Source organism: Ambystoma mexicanum, chromosome 10, assembly GCF_040938575.1.
Source record: "Ambystoma mexicanum isolate Mex_15411 chromosome 10, UKY_AmexF1_1, whole genome shotgun sequence".
Taxonomy (NCBI): domain Eukaryota; kingdom Metazoa; phylum Chordata; class Amphibia; order Caudata; family Ambystomatidae; genus Ambystoma; species Ambystoma mexicanum.
In genome coordinates this window covers 566,522,115-566,544,416 of record NC_090932.1, presented here as the reverse complement: position 1 = coordinate 566,544,416, position 22,302 = coordinate 566,522,115, and positions in this window count along the sequence as shown.

Below are 22,302 nucleotides of genomic sequence, written 5' to 3'. Positions count from 1 at the left end.
AACAGGCAGAAAAACAAAAAGACAGGGATCACCAGTTGGAACTGGCCAAGCTTCAGGTTGCAAATGGGTCCACGGGTCCTGGACATGGGTCTGGGGCCTCCTCTCATCCACGGTTTCCAAAAGATCTGCTCAGTGTGTATGAAGAACGGAATGACATTATGGACTGGCTGAAGGCGTTTGAGTATGCATGCGAAGTTCAGAAAGTTGACAATGCTGACAAGATTGCGTGGTTGCTCAGTAGACTGCCCCATTCTGGCTGTAGTGCCATTATGGAGATGTCGAAGGCTGAGCGAGCTGATTTTGCAATGTTGAAGCAGACTCTCATTTTAAAGTTAGGGAAGACTCCGGCCCAATATTTAAAGCGTTTTCGAGAGTATAAGAAAAAGGAAGGTGGTACTTGGGTATCTTATGTCACTGAATCTTTGAAAAACTTAACTGGCTGGGTCGAAGGATATAAGGTTTCTACCTTCGAAGGCATGATAAATCTTGTCATGCTTGAACACATTTTTGCTTCTTCCCCGGAGCTTAAGCAGCATTTGGCCGATTCGAAGGAGATAGATCCTAAGAAGCTGGCCATTGCAGCGGACTTATGGGTGTCACATCGAGTGTCCCATAAGGACAAAACTCATCCTGGTAAGCAGGAGGAAGGGAAAAAGTCCAAAGATATGGAGGGTGGGGAATCTGCTAAATCTTCTTCCCAAAAGGGCCACAAAAAGAAAAACAAGGGTAAGACACAAGAGAACTCACAGGGTAGTGGAGGTCAGCCTCCGAAACAGAACTCTGGTTACAATAAGCCTCCCTATGTAAACAGACCCAATGGATCTTGTTTTGCTTGTGGAGCAACTGACCATGTGAAGGGGGATCCCCGTTGTAAGGTTAGACCTTTGGGGGTCCACTCCGCTAATCTGGCCTTCTCCTCCTACGAGGAAGAAGAGATTACAGGAGCATCCTTCTCCTCAGACTCATTTCCCAGCGGAATAGAGGCTGAGGTAGTTTTAGTGTCCCTGGGTTCCTGGGAGCCTAAAGTCGCAGAGGCGTATGCTAGGATTCCGGATAATACCAAGCACTACTTTAAAGACAGTGTGCTGATCAATGGAGTAGATACTCCAGCTCTTAGGGATAGTGGGTGCAGTCGCACTGTAGTGGATTCTACCTTGGTAGACTCAGAGGAAGTTGCCAGAGCTACTCTGATGCCCACTAAGTTGGCTGACGGCCCCCTCCGTATGTTTCCCGTGATCCCTGTAAATCTTACTTTAAATGGTACAGCAGTCAGGATTCCAGTGAGCATTCAGAGAAACGTCCCGGGAAAGGTCTTGTTAGGCAATGATCTCAGAGCTTTAGGGCTCGTAGGAGACACTGCCGAAAGACCCTACACACGGTCTCAAGCACGGGCAGCATTGGCCAAGTCCAATACGCCGCCCCAGCCGAAGGGGAAACCCAAGGCGAAAGGAGTCTACAAGTCACGACGAGGGAAAGAGAATATTCCCCCGAGCTCGCCTACCACTGCGGTGGAGGAAGTTGGTCGATCGCCCGAGCCTGACGAGGAAGTGGCGATGCCTGAAGTATTCGACCCCAACGATCATCCTGAACTAAAAGACTTGTTAGTTGAAGGAGGTCCTGATAGGGACGAGTTCAGTAAAGGCCAACGTGAGTGCCCATCTCTGGAAGGCCTAAGGAGACAGGCCTGCTCCCAGCTTGAGGGTGAACCTCCTGGGACGCACAGGATTTATTGGGAAGGTGGACTCCTCTATAGTGAGCCCACAGAGTCTACAGAAGGAGACCATAGGAGGTTGGTGGTTCCCCTTTCTGTTAGGCCCTTCCTCCTGCAGTTGGCGCATGAAGTTCCCCTTGCTGGTCACCTTGGTATGAAGAGGACCAAGCAAAGGTTATCCATGCACTTCTACTGGCCCAAGATGGGGGTGCAAGTAGAAAGTCACTGCCAGAGTTGTGCCTCCTGCCAGTTATCTGGTAAGGTTGGTGCGACAATCCAAGCTCCGTTGGTTCCGCTCCCAGTTGTGGGGGTACCATTTGAAAGGGTAGGGATCGACATCGTCGGTCCCCTTGACCCGCAAACATCCTCGGGCAATAGGTTTATCCTGGTGCTGGTCGACCATGCAACCAGGTATCCTGAGGCCATCCCATTAAAAACTGTAACTGCCAAGTCAGTTGCAAAAGCTTTACTCGGCATATTTACTAGGGTTGGCTTCCCTAAAGAAGTTGTGTCAGATCGTGGCAGCAACTTTATGTCGAAGTATATGCAGGCTATGTGGAAAGAATGGGGGGTCACCTACAAGTTCTCTTCTGCATACCACCCCCAGACCAATGGTCTGGTGGAACGTTTCAACAGAACGTTAAAGAGCATGATTGGGGCTCTGGAGGAGCCTCAGAGAAGAAAATGGGATCTTCTTTTACCATGCTTGCTGTTTGCCTACCGAGAGGTACCACAGGAGGGTGTTGGCTTCAGCCCCTTCGAACTTCTGTTCGGTCATCCCGTACGGGGACCCTTAGCCATCGTCAAAGAGGGATGGGAGATGCCCACTCCCCCTGTTACTACCAACGTAGTTGATTATGTGCCAGGGCTCAGAAAACGGATGGTACTTCTGATGGGCTTGGCTAGTGAGAAATTGAAGGCAGGGCAAGCGCTGGTGAAACATTGGTACGACCAGAAAGCTTCCCTCATCAACTTTACACCTGGTCAGCAAGTCCTGATCATGAATCCAATAAGGCCTCGCGCTTTACAGGACAAATGGTCAGGCCCTTACACAGTGGTGGAGCCACTGGGTGAGGTGAACTATTTAGTGGACCTTGGAAGGCCTGGACAGGCTCCAAAAGTGTTTCACGTGAATAGGCTGAAGGCTTTCGTCCCAAGAGTCGAAATCGCAGCACTGCTACTGGCTTCAGACGTCGAGGAAGAGGAGTCTGAACCTCTCCCCGACCTGTTCCAAGGTGGTCCTTCAGATTGCTCCTTTGAGGGTGTCCGTGTGGCCCCTCACCTGACTTCTGATCAGCAGGCTGAGGTGAAAAGTTTGCTTCGGCAGTTTTCCCCCCTGTTTTCACAGTCGCCTGGTTTGACACCTTGGTGCAAACATAACATAGACACAGGAGACAGTGTACCTACCAAAAGTAGGGGATACAGAATGTCGGATAAAGTACGGTCTTATATTAAGACCGAGGTCAACAAGATGTTAGACCTTGGGGTGATTGAACCCTCTAGTAGTCCTTGGTCCAGCCCTGTGGTTTTGGTTCCAAAGGCAGGCACTTCTGAATTGAGGTTCTGCGTGGATTACAGGGCTCTGAATGCTGTCACCAAGACAGATGCACACCCCTTGCCTCGAACAGATGAGCTGGTGGATACTTTGGGTGCCTCCAAGTACCTCAGCACGTTTGACCTTACTGCTGGCTATTGGCAAATAGCGTTAGCAGAACATGCTAAGGAGAAGACAGCATTTTCTACTCCAGACGGCCTTTACCAATTCCGGGTAATGCCGTTCGGGTTGAAGAATGCACCTGCCACTTTCCAGAGGCTTGTGAATCATGTGTTGAATGGGTTGGACGAATTCTGTCTCGCATATCTGGACGATATCGCAGTTTTCAGTGCCACCTGGGAAGACCATGTGAAACACCTCGGGATTGTGCTCCAGGCTCTTCAGAAAGCCCACTTGACCATAAAGGCTAGTAAATGCCAGATTGGACAAGGCTCAGTGGTTTACCTTGGACATGAAGTAGGTGGAGGGAGGATACAGCCTCTTCCCAGTAAAGTACAAGCAGTACAAGACTGGCCTACCCCCACTACACAAACCCAAGTGAGAGCCTTCTTAGGACTCACGGGGTATTATCGCAATTTTATGGCAGACGATGGCACCATAGCTGCTCCTCTGACTGCCCTCACAACTCCGAAGAAACCCAAGAAGGTAACTTGGACCGACGAGTGTGAGAAGGCCTTCAATGGCTTGAAAGACTCCTTGTGCCAGGCCCCTGTGCTCAGGGCCCCTGATTATCAAAGAACTTTTATCGTGCAGACGGACGCCTCTGACACTGGGATAGGAGCTGTACTATCACAAGTAGATGAGAAGGGTAAGGAACACCCTATCGGTTTTATTAGTCGCCAGCTTAAGGACAGAGAGCTCAGATGGTCCACGGTAGAGAAAGAATGTTTCTCTGTTGTGTGGGCCCTAAGGAAGCTGAGGCCCTACCTCTATGGGACCCACTTCACTGTGCAAACTGACCATAAGCCGTTAAAGTGGCTAATGAACATGAAGGGGGAGAATCCAAAGTTGCTTAGGTGGTCCATAAGTCTACAAGGCTTCGACTTCACTATTGAGCATAGGCCAGGTGTCCAACATAGCAATGCTGATGGGTTGGCCAGAATGTTTAACCGACCTGAACATGAGACTCATCCAGGGGTGGATTAGTTCCCCCTGTCCATAGTCTGGGAGGGGCGAGTGTTAGGAAAGATTTCGTTATTGTAGGGAAATTTCCTTCCATGTGGCAACCCCTAAACTTTTTGCTATTGTTTTTAACCTTGTTCTTGACTTTGCCAGGGAAGTACAGCCTTCTGCCGCACTTCCCTGGGCTTTCGCTCCTTTCTTACGGGGAAACTGACATGCCCTTATGACAGTCAGTACCGGGGAACGTTGTTTCCCGTAGTTTCTTTTATCGTGTCGCCGCTTTAGTGCAACACGACACAAGAGAGCACTGTAAGATAAGTTACAGCTCTCTTGGGTCTCTAGCCTTCTACAGGCCCTAGATACTCTTTTAGGATGGTATTTGATCGGTGCAAGTCATTCAGGGACTGGAATGGTGGCAGCAATCGTTTTGTATATTTTGAGCTCCTTTTGCCGTTCTGAGCACGTTTTTGCACTGAACCCAAAATGGTGGCCTGGCTCCCCAAAATGGCCAGACCACGAGGCTCCTTTGTCCTGTCCACTGTCCGTCTTGCTCCCTTCACCTTCCCCAGGTCCAGCGACCCGGGGCCTTCCTTATTTGGGCATGTACTTTCCCGCGAAACGTGGTTGCTTTCGCGGGCTTCTACATGCCGTTTGTGTGCCTCCAGGGTGTGGGCTGGGATGTCTGGTCCCAAAACACATCCTGGGTGCCAGAGAGTCTAGGGTGGTGTGAATGCCTGGGACCACCGTGGTCCGTGATTGGTCCACGTATGGTATGTGTTTTGATGAGCGGATCTCCCATTGGTTCCCCTCCGTTTCGGCGCGAAGGGAACCGTGGATAAGAGAGGGCTGGAAACACCACTACCATGTCGATCTCCTGAGTTCTCACGAACGAAGGAATACAGGAGCCAAGTATCCTGCAACCAAGAGGCTGGACCGAGGAATCGCTGGTGACCCGCTGAAGGAATCCTCCTTTGCACTGCTGTCGTCCTGAGAGCCCCCGTCCCCCTTTGATCGAACCAGAAGGCCTGTATTGGTGCTTCGACCTATTGGAATAGCAGGAACAGCTATTCCCGGCATCTTCATCAACTCCTCGCAGTAAGCCTTCGGAAGCGTCTCTGGGCCATCCAGTTGACTGACCAGCTTACAAGGGAGTCCTGCTCTGTAACCGCCGCCAGGTTGTGCCGTATCTCGAGTCCTTGTCACTCTCCCACGCTTCGTACACTTGGCGTTCCCAAGTCTGAAGGGAGGAGTGTACTTTTGACTCCGATACGCACGGCCGCTCCGTTGTCCTGCTGCGGCAACAAAACTGTGCTGGTTTCGTCGATTGGGATGTCTTTTTGATCTACACGACTGGAAAGCGTTCCCTGCTCTTCTGAACCTGCCAGCTGCTGAAACTAACGTGGAGAAGCCTGGGTCTGCTTGCTTCGGGGACCGGTGAGTAGTTTAGCTAGGATCTGGTCGCCCTCCTGCAGTAACCCATTGCTTTTCCCCGCTGTGTAAAACAGCACCCTTTTCGTCCGTACTCGCGCTCTGCTTCTGCTCGCTGTGGAGGCTGCGCTTGAGTTGCGGAACCTGTTCTTCTTCTGCTGTGCACTAACACGAACTGCCTGACCTCCTCCGAAGAGCTTCTCCTTTTGCCCGTTGGCACCAGCACTTGCAGGTACTTTGAGCACAAGGCTCCACTCTTCTCAGGGCTCAGACTTCCATCTAGTTAGGTGCCTCTGAAGGCGAACTGAGTCTAAAGCATTATCGCACTGCCTGTTTTCCTTCCCTTTCAGGTGGACTACATATTTCGTGCTTTAAACGCTTGCGACTGTGTATTTGTATATATATTGTGTTGATTTGGTATGTGTTGGTTTAATATTGTTATAGAGTGATTTTCTTGCTACGGTCATTGTTTTAAAGGCCTTAAAATAAATGTGTTTATATTTTTGATATAACACCTGTTTGGAGTAGTTTGTAAGCGCTCTTGCTTTGTGTGCTCATTGCGGGCTTTCAGTCACCCTCACCCCTCTTGAGACCTAGTCTTGACCGCCGCGATCGCTACCTTGATTGGTCTGGCTCGTCCAGAGGTTACCCTGTTCCAAGTAATTAGGTTGGCCTTCTGAACTTCTGCGCCACCAGGACAGAGTTCAGAAATCCGTCTTAACAGAAGGGTCTCAGGATTGGAATGTGAAGGAGTTGGATATTCCAATCTCATGTTATAGGAAGGGTATCAGGTTTGGTATTAGAAGCATTGAGATATCACATCTCATGCTATCGGAAGGATCTCAGGTTTGGTATTAGAAGCATTGAGATATCACATCTCATGCTATCAGAAGGGTCTCAGGATTGGAATGGGAAGGAGATGGATATCACATCTCATGCTAAAGGGAGGGTCTCAGGTTTGGAAGGGGAAGGATTTGGATATCACATCTCATGTTATCGGAAGGATCTCAGGTTTGGTATTAGAAGTATTGAGATATCACATCTCATGCTATAGGAAGGGTCTCAGGATTGGAATGGGAAGGAGTTGGATATCACATCTCATGCTAAAGGAAGGGTCTCAGGTTTGGTAGAAGCATTGAGATATCACATCTCATGCTATAGGAAGGGTCTCAGGATTGGAATGGGAAGGACTTAGATATCACATATCATGCTATAGGGAGGGTTTCCGTTTTGATATTAGAAGCATTGAGATATCACATCTCATGCTATCGGAAGTGTCTCAGGATTGGAATGGGAAGGAGCTGGATATCACATCTCATGCTAAAGGAAGGGTCTCAGGTTTGGAACTGGAAGGAGTTGGATATCCGATCTCATGTTATAGGAAGGGTCTAAGGTCTGGTATAAGCATTGAGATATCACATCTCTGCTATCGAAAGTGTCTCAGGATTGGAATGGGAAGGAGTTGGATATCCCATCTCATGTTATAGGAAGGGTCTCAGGTTTGGTATAAGCATTGAGATATCACATCTCATGCTATAGGAAGGGTCTCAGGATTGGAATGGGAAGGAGTTGGATATCACATCTCATGCTATAGGAAGGGTCTCAGGTTTGGTATAAGCATTGAGATATCACATCTCATGCTATAGGAAGGGTCTCAGGATTGGAATGGGAAGGAGTTGTATATGACATCTCATGCCGTAGGAAGGGTCTCAGGTTTGGTATAAGCATTGAGATATCACATCTCATGCTATAGGAAGGGTCTCAGGATTGGAATGGGAAGGAGTTGGATATCACATCTCATGCTATAGGAAGGGTCTCAGGTTTGGTATAAGCATTGAGATATCACATCTCATGCTATAGGAAGGGTCTCAGGATTGGAATGGGAAGGAGTTGTATATGACATCTCATGCCGTAGGAAGGGTCTCAGGTTTGGTATAAGCATTGAGATATCACATCTCTGCTATCGGAAGGGTCTCAGGATTGGAATGGGAAGGAGTTGGATATCCCATCTCATGTTATAGGAAGAGTCTCAGGTTTGGTATTAGAAGCATTGAGATATCACATCTCATGCTATAGGAAGGGTCTCAGGATTGGAATGGGAAGGAGTTAGATATCACATCCCATGCTATAGGAAGGGTCTCAGGTTTGGTATAAGCAGTGAGATATCACATCTCATGCTATAGGAAGTGTCTCAGGATTGGAATGGGAAGGAGTTGGATATCACATCTCATGTTATAGGAAGGATCTCAGGTTTGGTATAAGAATTGAGATATCACATCTCTGCTATCGGAAGGGTCTCAGGATTGGAATGGGAAGGAGTTGGATATTCCAATCTCATGTTAAAGGAAGGGTCTCAGGTTTGGTATTAGAAGCATTGAGATATCACATCTCATGCTATCGGAAGGATCTCAGGTTTGGTATTAGAAGCATTGAGATATCACATCTCATGCTATCAGAAGGGTCTCAGGATTGGAATGGGAAGGAGATGGATATCACATCTCATGCTAAAGGGAGGGTCTCAGGTTTGGAAGGGGAAGGATTTGGATATCACATCTCATGTTATCGGAAGGATCTCAGGTTTGGTATTAGAAGTATTGAGATATCACATCTCATGCTATAGGAAGGGTCTCAGGATTGGAATGGGAAGGAGTTGGATATCACATCTCATGCTAAAGGAAGGGTCTCAGGTTTGGTAGAAGCATTGAGATATCACATCTCATGCTATAGGAAGGGTCTCAGGATTGGAATGGGAAGGACTTAGATATCACATATCATGCTATAGGGAGGGTTTCCGTTTTGATATTAGAAGCATTGAGATATCACATCTCATGCTATCGGAAGTGTCTCAGGATTGGAATGGGAAGGAGCTGGATATCACATCTCATGCTAAAGGAAGGGTCTCAGGTTTGGAACGGGAAGGAGTTGGATATCCGATCTCATGTTATAGGAAGGGTCTAAGGTCTGGTATAAGCATTGAGATATCACATCTCTGCTATCGGAAGTGTCTCAGGATTGGAATGGGAAGGAGTTGGATATCCCATCTCATGTTATAGGAAGGGTCTCAGGTTTGGTATAAGCATTGAGATATCACATCTCATGCTATAGGAAGGGTCTCAGGATTGGAATGGGAAGGAGTTGGATATCACATCTCATGCTATAGGAAGGGTCTCAGGTTTGGTATAAGCATTGAGATATCACATCTCATGCTATAGGAAGGGTCTCAGGATTGGAATGGGAAGGAGTTGTATATGACATCTCATGCCGTAGGAAGGGTCTCAGGTTTGGTATAAGCATTGAGATATCACATCTCATGCTATAGGAAGGGTCTCAGGATTGGAATGGGAAGGAGTTGGATATCACATCTCATGCTATAGGAAGGGTCTCAGGTTTGGTATAAGCATTGAGATATCACATCTCATGCTATAGGAAGGGTCTCAGGATTGGAATGGGAAGGAGTTGTATATGACATCTCATGCCGTAGGAAGGGTCTCAGGTTTGGTATAAGCATTGAGATATCACATCTCTGCTATCGGAAGGGTCTCAGGATTGGAATGGGAAGGAGTTGGATATCCCATCTCATGTTATAGGAAGAGTCTCAGGTTTGGTATTAGAAGCATTGAGATATCACATCTCATGCTATCGGAAGGATCTCAGGTTTGGTATTAGAAGCATTGAGATATCACATCTCATGCTATCAGAAGGGTCTCAGGATTGGAATGGGAAGGAGATGGATATCACATCTCATGCTAAAGGGAGGGTCTCAGGTTTGGAAGGGGAAGGATTTGGATATCACATCTCATGTTATGGAAGGATCTCAGGTTTGGTATTAGAAGTATTGAGATATCACATCTCATGCTATAGGAAGGGTCTCAGGATTGGAATGGGAAGGAGTTGGATATCACATCTCATGCTAAAGGAAGGGTCTCAGGTTTGGTAGAAGCATTGAGATATCACATCTCATGCTATAGGAAGGGTCTCAGGATTGGAATGGGAAGGACTTAGATATCACATATCATGCTATAGGGAGGGTTTCCGTTTTGATATTAGAAGCATTGAGATATCACATCTCATGCTATCGGAAGTGTCTCAGGATTGGAATGGGAAGGAGCTGGATATCACATCTCATGCTAAAGGAAGGGTCTCAGGTTTGGAACGGGAAGGAGTTGGATATCCGATCTCATGTTATAGGAAGGGTCTAAGGTCTGGTATAAGCATTGAGATATCACATCTCTGCTATCGGAAGTGTCTCAGGATTGGAATGGGAAGGAGTTGGATATCCCATCTCATGTTATAGGAAGGGTCTCAGGTTTGGTATAAGCATTGAGATATCACATCTCATGCTATAGGAAGGGTCTCAGGATTGGAATGGGAAGGAGTTGGATATCACATCTCATGCTATAGGAAGGGTCTCAGGTTTGGTATAAGCATTGAGATATCACATCTCATGCTATAGGAAGGGTCTCAGGATTGGAATGGGAAGGAGTTGTATATGACATCTCATGCCGTAGGAAGGGTCTCAGGTTTGGTATAAGCATTGAGATATCACATCTCATGCTATAGGAAGGGTCTCAGGATTGGAATGGGAAGGAGTTGGATATCACATCTCATGCTATAGGAAGGGTCTCAGGTTTGGTATAAGCATTGAGATATCACATCTCATGCTATAGGAAGGGTCTCAGGATTGGAATGGGAAGGAGTTGTATATGACATCTCATGCCGTAGGAAGGGTCTCAGGTTTGGTATAAGCATTGAGATATCACATCTCTGCTATCGGAAGGGTCTCAGGATTGGAATGGGAAGGAGTTGGATATCCCATCTCATGTTATAGGAAGAGTCTCAGGTTTGGTATTAGAAGCATTGAGATATCACATCTCATGCTATAGGAAGTGTCTCAGGATTGGAATGGGAAGGACTTGGATATCACATCTCATGCTATAGGGAGGCTCTCAAGTTTGATATTAGAAGCATTGAGATATCACATCTCATGCTATAGGAAGGGTCTCAGGATTGGAATGGGAAGGAGTTGGATATCACATCTCATGCTATTGGAAGGGTCTCAGGTTTGGTATAAGCAGTGAGATATCACATCTCATGCTATAGGAAGTGTCTCAGGATTGGAATGGGAAGGAGTTGGATATCACATCTCATGTTATAGGAAGGATCTCAGGTTTGGTATAAGAATTGAGATATCACATCTCTGCTATCGGAAGGGTCTCAGGATTGGAATGGGAAGGAGTTGGATATTCCAATCTCATGTTATAGGAAGGGTCTCAGGTTTGGTATTAGAAGCATTGAGATATCACATCTCATGCTATAGGAAGGGTCTCAGGATTGGAATGGGAAGGACTTGGATATCACATCTCATGCTATAGGGAGGGTCTCAAGTTTGATATTAGAAGCATTGAGATATTACATCTCATGATATCGGAAGGGTCTCAGGATTGGAATGGGAAGGAGTTGGATATCACATCTCATGATAAAGGAAGGGTCTAAGGTTTGGAAGGGGAAGGATTTGGATATCACATCTCATGTTATAGGACGGGTCTCAGGTTTGGTATTAGAAGCATTGAGATATCAAGTCTCATGGTATAGAAAGGGGATCAGAATTGGAATGGGAAGGAGTTGGATGTCACAACTCAAGCTATAGGAAGGGTCTCAGGATTGGAATGGGAAGGACTTGGATATCACATCTCATGCTATAGGGAGGGTCTCAAGTTTGATATTAGAAGCATTGAGATATCACATCTCATGATATCGGAAGGGTCTCAGGATTGGAATGGGAAGGAGTTGGATATCACATCTCATGATAAAGGAAGGGTCTAAGGTTTGGAAGGGGAAGGATTTGGATATCACATCTCATGTTATAGGACGGGTCTCAGGTTTGGTATTAGAAGCATTGAGATATCAAGTCTCATGGTATAGGAAGGGGCTCAGAATTGGAATGGGAAGGAGTTCGATATCAAGTCTCATGGTTTAGGAAGGGGCTCAGAATTGGAATGGGAAGGAGTTGGATATCACATCTCATGCTAAAGGGAGGGTCTCAGGTTTGGAAGGGGAAGGATTTGGATATCACATCTCATGTTATAGGAAGGATCTCAGGTTTGGTATTAGAGGCATTGAGATATCACATCTCATGCTAAAGGGAGGGTCTCAGGTTTGGAAGGGGAAGGATTTGGATATCACATCTCTTGTTATAGGAAGGATCACAGGTTTGGTATTAGAAGCATTGAGATATCACATCTCATGCTATCGGAAGGGTCTCAGGATTGGAATGGGAAGGAGTTGGATAACACATCTCATGCTAAAGGGAGGGTCTCAGGTTTGGAAGGGGAAGGATTTGGATATCACATCTCATGTTACAGGAAGGATCTCAGGTTTGGTATTAGAAGCATTGAGATATCACATCTCATGCTATCGGAAGTATCTCAGGTTTGGTATTAGAGGCATTGAGATATCACATCTCATGCTATCTATCATAAGGGTCTCAGGATTGGAATGGGAAGGAGTTGGATATCACATCTCATGCTAAAGGGAGGGTCTCAGGTTTGGAAGGGGAAGGATTTGGATATCACATCACATGTTATAAGAAGGATCTCAGGTTTGGTATTAGAAGCATTGGGATATCACATCTCATGCTATCGGAAGGGTCTCAGGATTGGAATGGGAAGGAGTCGGATATCACATCTCATGCTATAGGAAGGCTCTCAGGTTTGGAAGGGGAAAGAGTTGGATATCACATTTCATGTTAGAGGTAGGATCTCAGGTTTGGTATTAGAGGCATTGGGATATCACATCTCATGCTATCAGAAGGGTCTCAGGATTAGAATGGGAAGGAGTTAGATATCACATCTCATGCTAAAGGGAGGGTCTCAGGTTTGGAAGGGGAAGGATTTGGATATCACGTCTCATGTTATAGGAAGGATCTCAGGTTTGGTATTAGAAGCATTGAGATATCACATCTCATGCTATCGGAAGGATCTCAGGTTTGGTATTAGAGGCATTGAGATATCACATCTCATGCTAAAGGGAGGGTCTCAGGTTTGTAAGGGGAAGGATTTGGATATCACATCTCTTGTTATAGGAAGGATCACAGGTTTGGTATTAGAAGCATTGAGATATCACATCTCATGCTATCGGAAGGGTCTCAGGATTGGAATGCGAAGGAGCTGGATATCACATCTCATGCTAAAGGAAGGGTCTCAGGTTTGGAACGAAAAGGAGTTGGATATCCGATCTCATGTTATAGGAAGGGTCTCAGGTTTGGTATAAGCATTGAGATATCACATCTCTGCTATCGGAAGTGTCTCAGGATTGGAATGGGAAGGAATTGGATATCCCATCTCATGTTATAGGACGGGTCTCAGGATTGTTATTAGAATCATTGAGATATCATATTGCATGCTGTAGGAAGGGTCTAAGGATTGGAATGGGAAGGACTTGGATATCACATCTCATGCTATAGGAAGGGTCTCAGGTTTGGTATAAGCATTGAGATATCAAATCTCATGCTATAGGAAGGGTCTCAGGATTGGAATGGAAGGAGTTGGATATCACATCTCATGTTATAGGAAGGATCTCAGGTTTGGTATTAGAAGCATTGAGATATCACATCTCATGCTATAGGAAGGGTCTCAGGATTGGAATGGGAAGGAGTTGTATATGACATCTCATGCCGTAGGAAGGGTCTCAGGTTTGGTATAAGCATTGAGATATCACATCTCTGCTATCGGAAGGGTCTCAGGATTCGAATGGGAAGGAGTTGGATATCCCATCTCATGTTATACGAAGAGTCTCAGGTTTGGTATTAGAAGCATTGAGATATCACATCTCATGCTATAGGAAGTGTCTCAGGATTGGAATGGGAAGGACTTGGATATCACATCTCATGCTATAGGGAGGGTCTCAAGTTTGATATTAGAAGCATTGAGATATCACATCTCATGCTATAGGAAGGGTCTCAGGATTGGAATGGGAAGGAGTTGTATATGACATCTCATGCCGTAGGAAGGGTCTCAGGTTTGGTATAAGCATTGAGATATCACATCTCTGCTATCGGAAGGGTCTCAGGATTGGAATGGGAAGGAGTTGGATATCCCATCTCATGTTATAGGAAGAGTCTCAGGTTTGGTATTAGAGGCATTGAGATATCACATCTCATGCTGTAGGAAGTGTCTCAGGATTGGAATGGGAAGGACTTGGATATCACATCTCATGCTATAGGGAGGCTCTCAAGTTTGATATTAGAAGCATTGAGATATCACATCTCATGCTATAGGAAGGGTCTCAGGATTGGAATGGGAAGGAGTTGGATATCACATCTCATGCTATAGGAAGGGACTCGGGTTTGGTATAAGCAGTGAGATATCACATCTCATGCTATAGGCAGTGTCTCAGTATTGGAATGGGAAGGAGTTGGATATCACATCTCATGTTATAGGAAGGATCTCAGGTTTGGTATAAACATTGAGATATCACATCTCTGCTATCGGAAGGGTCTCAGGATTGGAATGTAAGGAGTTGGATATTCCCATCTCATGTTATAGGAAGGGTCTCAGGTTTGGTATTAGAAGCATTGAGATATCACATCTCATGCTATAGGAAGGGTCTCAGGATTGGAATGGGAAGGACTTGGATATCACATCTCATGCTATAGGGAGGGTCTCAAGTTTGATATTAGAAGCATTGAGATATCACATCTCATGATATCGGAAGGGTCTCAGGATTGGAATGGGAAGGAGTTGGATATCACATCTCATGATAAAGGAAGGGTCTAAGGTTTGGAAGGGGAAGGATTTGGATATCACATCTCATGTTATAGGACGGGTCTCAGGTTTGGTATTAGAAGCATTGAGATAGCAAGTCTCATGGTATAGGAAGGGTCTCAGAATTGGAATGGGAAGGAGTTTGATATCACATCTCATGCCATAGTATGGGTCTCAGGTTTGGTAGAAGCATTGGGATATCACATCTCATGCTATCGGAATGGTATCAGGATTGGATTTGGAAGGAGTTGGATATCTCATCTCATGCTATAGGAAGGGTCTCAGGTTGGAATGGGAAGGAGTTGGATATCACATCTCATGTTATAGGAAGGGTCTCAGGATTGGAATGGGAAGGACTTGGATATCACATCTCATGCTATAGGAAGGCTCTCAGGTTTGGAAGGGGAGAGAGTTGGATATCACATTTCATGTTAGAGGTAGGATCTCAGGTTTGGTATTAGAGGCATTGAGATATCACATCTCATGCTATCAGAAGGGTCTCAGGATTGGAATGGGAAGGACTTAGATATCACATATCATGCTATAGGGAGGGTCTCAGTTTTGATATTAGAAGCATTGAGATATCACATCTCATGCTATCGGAAGTGTCTCAGGATTGGAATGGGAAGGAGCTGGATATCACATCTCATGCTAAAGGAAGAGTCTCAGGTTTGGAACGGGAAGGAGTTGGATATCACATCTCATGTTATAGGAAGGGTCTCAGGTTTGGTATAAGCATTGAGATATCACATCTCTGCTATCGGAAGTGTCTCAGGATTGGAATGGGAAGGAGTTGGATATCCCATCTCATGTTATAGGACGGGTCTCAGGTTTGTTATTAGAATCATTGAGATATCATATTGCATGCTGTAGGAAGGGTCTAAGGATTGGAATGGGAAGGACTTGGATATCACATCTCATGCTATAGATAGGCTCTCAGGTTTGGAATGGGAAGGAGTTGGATATCACATTTCATGTTAGAGGAAGGATCTCAGGTTTGGTATTAGAGGCATTGAGATATCACATCTCATGCTATAGGAAGGGTCTCAGGTTGGAATGGGAAGGAGTTGGATATCACATCTCATGTTAAAGGGAGGGTCTCAGAATTGGAAGGGGAAGGATTTGGATATCACATCTCATGTTATAGGAAGGATCTCAGGTTTGGTATTAGAAGCATTGAGATATCACATCTCATGCTATCGGAAGGATCTCAGGTTTGGTATTAGAAGCATTGAGATATCACATCTCATGCTATCAGAAGGGTCTCAGGATTGGAATGGGAAGGAGTTGGATATCACATCTCATGCTAAAATGGAGGGTCTCAGGTTTGGAAGGGGAAGGATTTGGATATCACATCTCATGTTATCGGAAGGATCTCAGGTTTGGTATTAGAAGTATTGAGATATCACATCTCATGCTATAGGAAGGGTCTCAGGATTAGAATGGGAAGGAGTTGGATATCACATCTCATGCTAAAGGAAGGGTCTCAGGTTTGGTAGAAGCATTGAGATATCACATCTCATGCTATAGGAAGGGTCTCAGGATTGGAATGGGAAGGACTTAGATATCACATATCATGCTATAGGGAGGGTTTCCGTTTTGATATTAGAAGCATTGAGATATCACATCTCATGCTATCGGAAGTGTCTCAGGATTGGAATGGGAAGGAGCTGGATATCACATCTCATGCTAAAGGAAGGGTCTCAGGTTTGGAACGGGAAGGAGTTGGATATCCGATCTCATGTTATAGGAAGGGTCTAAGGTCTGGTATAAGCATTGAGATATCACATCTCTGCTATCGGAAGTGTCTCAGGATTGGAATGGGAAGGAGTTGGATATCCCATCTCATGTTATAGGAAGGGTCTAAGGTTTGGTATAAGCATTGAGATATCACATCTCATGCTATAGGAAGGGTCTCAGGATTGGAATGGGAAGTAGTTGGATATCACATCTCATGCTATAGGAAGGGTCTCAGGTTTGGTATAAGCATTGAGATATCACATCTCATGCTATAGGAAGGGTCTCAGGATTGGAATGGGAAGGAGTTGTATATGACATCTCATGCCGTAGGAAGGGTCTCAGGTTTGGTATAAGCATTGAGATATCACATCTCATGCTATAGGAAGGGTCTCAGGATTGGAATGGGAAGGAGTTGGATATCACATCTCATGCTATAGGAATGGTCTCAGGTTTGGTATAAGCATTGAGATATCACATCCCATGGTATAGGAAGGGTCTCAGGATTGGAATGGGAAGGAGTTGTATATGACATCTCATGCCGTAGGAAGGGTCTCAGGTTTGGTATAAGCATTGAGATATCACATCTCTGCTATCGCAAGGGTCTCTGGATTTGAATGGGAAGGAGTTGGATATCCCATCTCATGTTATAGGAAGAGTCTCAGGTTTGGTATTAGAAGCATTGAGATATCACATCTCATGCTATAGGAAGTGTCTCAGGATTGGAATGGGAAGGACTTGGATATCACATCTCATGCTATAGGGAGGCTCTCAAGTTTGATATTAGAAGCATTGAGATATCACATCTCATGCTATAGGAAGGGTCTCAGGATTGGAATGGGAAGGAGTTGGATATCACATCTCATGCTATAGGAAGGGTCTCAGGTTTGGTATAAGCAGTGAGATATCACATCGCATGCTGTAGGAAGGGTCTCAGGTTTGGTATTAGAAGCATTGAGATATCACATCTCATGCTATAGGAAGGATCTCAGGTTTGGTATTAGAAGTATTGAGATATCACATCTCATGCTATAGGAAGGGTCTCAGGATTGGAATGGGAAGGAGTTGGATATCACATATCATGCTAAAGGAAGGGTCTCAGGTTTGGTAGAAGCATTGAGATATCAAATCTCATGCTATAGGAAGGGTCTCAGGATTGGAATGGAAGGAGTTGGATATCACATCTCATGTTATAGGAAGGATCTCAGGTTTGGTATTAGAAGCATTGAGACATCACATCTCATGCTATAGGAGGGGTCTCAGGATTGGAATGGGAAGGAGTTGGATATCACATCTCATACTATAGGAAGGGTCTCAGGTTTGGTATAAGCATTGAGATATCACATCTCATGCTATAGGAAGGGTCTCAGGATTGGAATGGGAAGGAGTTGTATATGACATCTCATGCCGTAGGAAGGGTCTCAGGTTTGGTATAAGCATTGAGATATCACATCTCTGCTATCGGAAGGGTCTCAGGATTGGAATGGGAAGGAGTTGGATATCCCATCTCATGTTATAGGAAGAGTCTCAGGTTTGGTATTAGAGGCATTGAGATATCACATCTCATGCTGTAGGAAGTGTCTCAGGATTGGAATGGGAAGGACTTGGATATCACATCTCATGCTATAGGGAGGCTCTCAAGTTTGATATTAGAAGCATTGAGATATCACATCTCATGCTATAGGAAGGGTCTCATGATTGGAATGGGAAGGAGTTGGATATCACATCTCATGCTATAGGAAGGGTCTCAGGTTTGGTATAAGCAGTGAGATATCACATCTCATGCTATAGGCAGTGTCTCAGTATTGGAATGGGAAGGAGTTGGATATCACATCTCATGTTATAGGAAGGATCTCAGGTTTGGTATAAACATTGAGATATCACATCTCTGCTATCGGAAGGGTCTCAGGATTGGAATGTAAGGAGTTGGATATTCCCATCTCATGTTATAGGAAGGGTCTCAGGTTTGGTATTAGAAGCATTGAGATATCACATCTCATGCTATAGGAAGGGTCTCAGGATTGGAATGGGAAGGACTTGGATATCACATCTCATGCTATAGGGAGGGTCTCAAGTTTGATATTAGAAGCATTGAGATATCACATCTCATGATATCGGAAGGGTCTCAGGATTGGAATGGGAAGGAGTTGGATATCACATCTCATGATAAAGGAAGGGTCTAAGGTTTGGAAGGGGAAGGATTTGGATATCACATCTCATGTTATAGGACGGGTCTCAGGTTTGGTATTAGAAGCATTGAGATAGCAAGTCTCATGGTATAGGAAGGGTCTCAGAATTGGAATGGGAAGGAGTTTGATATCACATCTCATGCCATAGTATGGGTCTCAGGTTTGGTAGAAGCATTGGGATATCACATCTCATGCTATCGGAATGGTATCAGGATTGGATTTGGAAGGAGTTGGATATCCCATCTCATGCTATAGGAAGGGTCTCAGGTTGGAATGGGAAGGAGTTGGATATCACATCTCATGTTATAGGAAGGGTCTCAGGATTGGAATGGGAAGGACTTGGATATCACATCTCATGCTATAGGAAGGCTCTCAGGTTTGGAAGGGGAGAGAGTTGGATATCACATTTCATGTTAGAGGTAGGATCTCAGGTTTGGTATTAGAGGCTTTGAGATATCACATCTCATGCTATCAGAAGGGTCTCAGGATTGGAATGGGAAGGACTTAGATATCACATATCATGCTATAGGGAGGGTCTCAGTTTTGATATTAGAAGCATTGAGATATCACATCTCATGCTATCGGAAGTGTCTCAGGATTGGAATGGGAAGGAGCTGGATATCACATCTCATGCTAAAGGAAGAGTCTCAGGTTTGGAACGGGAAGGAGTTGGATATCACATCTCATGTTATAGGAAGGGTCTCAGGTTTGGTATAAGCATTGAGATATCACATCTCTGCTATCGGAAGTGTCTCAGGATTGGAATGGGAAGGAGTTGGATATCCCATCTCATGTTATAGGACGGGTCTCAGGTTTGTTATTAGAATCATTGAGATATCATATTGCATGCTGTAGGAAGGGTCTAAGGATTGGAATGGGAAGGACTTGGATATCACATCTCATGCTATAGATAGGCTCTCAGGTTTGGAATGGGAAGGAGTTGGATATCACATTTCATGTTAGAGGAAGGATCTCAGGTTTGGTATTAGAGGCATTGAGATATCACATCTCATGCTATAGGAAGGGTCTCAGGTTGGAATGGGAAGGAGTTGGATATCACATCTCATGTTAAAGGGAGGGTCTCAGAATTGGAAGGGGAAGGATTTGGATATCACATCTCATGTTATAGGAAGGATCTCAGGTTTGGTATTAGAAGCATTGAGATATCACATCTCATGCTATCGGAAGGATCTCAGGTTTGGTATTAGAAGCATTGAGATATCACATCTCATGCTATCAGAAGGGTCTCAGGATTGGAATGGGAAGGAGTTGGATATCACATCTCATGCTAAAGGAAGGGTCTCAGGTTTGGTAGAAGCATTGAGATATCACATCTCATGCTATAGGAAGGGTCTCAGGATTGGAATGGGAAGGACTTAGATATCACATATCATGCTATAGGGAGGTTTTCCGTTTTGATATTAGAAGCATTGAGATATCACATCTCATGCTATCGGAAGTGTCTCAGGATTGGAATGGGAAGGAGCTGGATATCACATCTCATGCTAAAGGAAGGGTCTCAGGTTTGGAACGGGAAGGAGTTGGATATCCGATCTCATGTTATAGGAAGGGTCTAAGGTCTGGTATAAGCATTGAGATATCACATCTCTGCTATCGGAAGTGTCTCAGGATTGGAATGGGAAGGAGTTGGATATCCCATCTCATGTTATAGGAAGGGTCTCAGGTTTGGTATAAGCATTGAGATATCACATCTCATGCTATAGGAAGGGTCTCAGGATTGGAATGGGAAGTAGTTGGATATCACATCTCATGCTATAGGAAGGGTCTCAGGTTTGGTATAAGCATTGAGATATCACATCTCATGCTATAGGAAGGGTCTCAGGATTGGAATGGGAAGGAGTTGTATATGACATCTCATGCCGTAGGAAGGGTCTCAGGTTTGGTATAAGCCTTGAGATATCACATCTCATGCTATAGGAAGGGTCTCAGGATTGGAATGGGAAGGAGTTGGATATCACATCTCATGCTATAGGAAGGGTCTCAGGTTTGGTATAAGCATTGAGATATCACATCTCATGCTATAGGAAGGGTCTCAGGATTGGAATGGGAAGGAGTTGTATATGACATCTCATGCCGTAGGAAGGGTCTCAGGTTTGGTATAAGCATTGAGATATCACATCTCTGCTATCGGAAGGGTCTCAGGATTGGAATGGGAAGGAGTTGGATATCCCATCTCATGTTAGAGGAAGAGTCTCAGGTTTGGTATTAGAAGCATTGAGATATCACATCTCATGCTATAGGAAGTGTCTCAGGATTGGAATGGGAAGGACTTGGATATCACATCTCATGCTATAGGGAGGCTCTCAAGTTTGATATTAGAAGCATTGAGATATCACATCTCATGCTATAGGAAGGGTCTCAGGATTGGAATGGGAAGGAGTTGGATATCACATCTCATGCTATAGGAAGGGTCTCAGGTTTGGTATAAGCAGTGAGATATCACATCGCATGCTGTAGGAAGGGTCTCAGGTTTGGTATTAGAAGCATTGAGATATCACATCTCATGCTATAGGAAGGATCTCAGGTTTGGTATTAGAAGTATTGAGATATCACATCTCATGCTATAGGAAGGGTCTCAGGATTGGAATGGGAAGGAGTTGGATATCACATCTCATGCTAAAGGAAGGGTCTCAGGTTTGGTAGAAGCATTGAGATATCACATCTCATGCTATAGGAAGGGTCTCAGGATTGGAATGGGAAGGACTTAGATATCACATATCATGCTATAGGGAGGGTCTCAGTTTTGATATTAGAAGCATTGAGATATCACATCTCATGCTATCGGAAGTGTCTCACGATTGGAATGGGAAGGAGCTGGATATCACATCTCATGCTAAAGGAAGAGTCTCAGGTTTGGTATAAGCATTGAGATATCACATCTCTGCTATCGGAAGTGTCTCAGGATTGGAAATGGAAGGAGTTGGATATCCCATCTCATGTTATAGGACGGGTCTCAGGTTTGTTATTAGAATCATTGAGATATCATATTGCATGCTGTAGGAAGGGTCTAAGGATTGGAATGGAAAGGACTTGGATATCACATCTCATGCTATAGATAGGCTCTCAGGTTTGGAAAGGGAAGGAGTTGGATATCACATTTCATGTTAGAGGAAGGATCTCAGGTTTGGTATTAGAGGCATTGAGATATCATATTGCATGCTGTAGGAAGGGTCTAAGGATTGGAATGGGAAGGACTTGGATATCACATCTCATGCTATAGGAAGGGTCTCAGGTTGGAATGGGAAGGAGTTGGATATCACATCTCATGTTAAAGGGAGGGTCTCAGAATTGGAAGGGGAAGGATTTGGATATCACATCTCATGTTATAGGAAGGATCTCAGGTTTGGTATTAGAAGCATTGAGATATCACATCTCATGCTATCGGAAGGATCTCAGGTTTGGTATTAGAAGCATTGAGATATCACATCTCATGCTATCAGAAGGGTCTCAGGATTGGAATGGGAAGGAGATGGATATCACATCTCATGCTAAAGGGAGGGTCTCAGGTTTGGAAGGGGAAGGATTTGGATATCACATCTCATGTTATCGGAAGGATCTCAGGTTTGGTATTAGATGTATTGAGATATCACATCTCATGCTATAGGAAGGGTCTCAGGATTGGAATGGGAAGGAGTTGGATATCACATCTCATGCTAAAGGAAGGGTCTCAGGTTTGGTAGAAGCATTGAGATATCACATCTCATGCTATAGGAAGTGTCTCAGGATTGGAATGGGAAGGAGCTGGATATCACATCTCATGCTAAAGGAAGGGTCTCA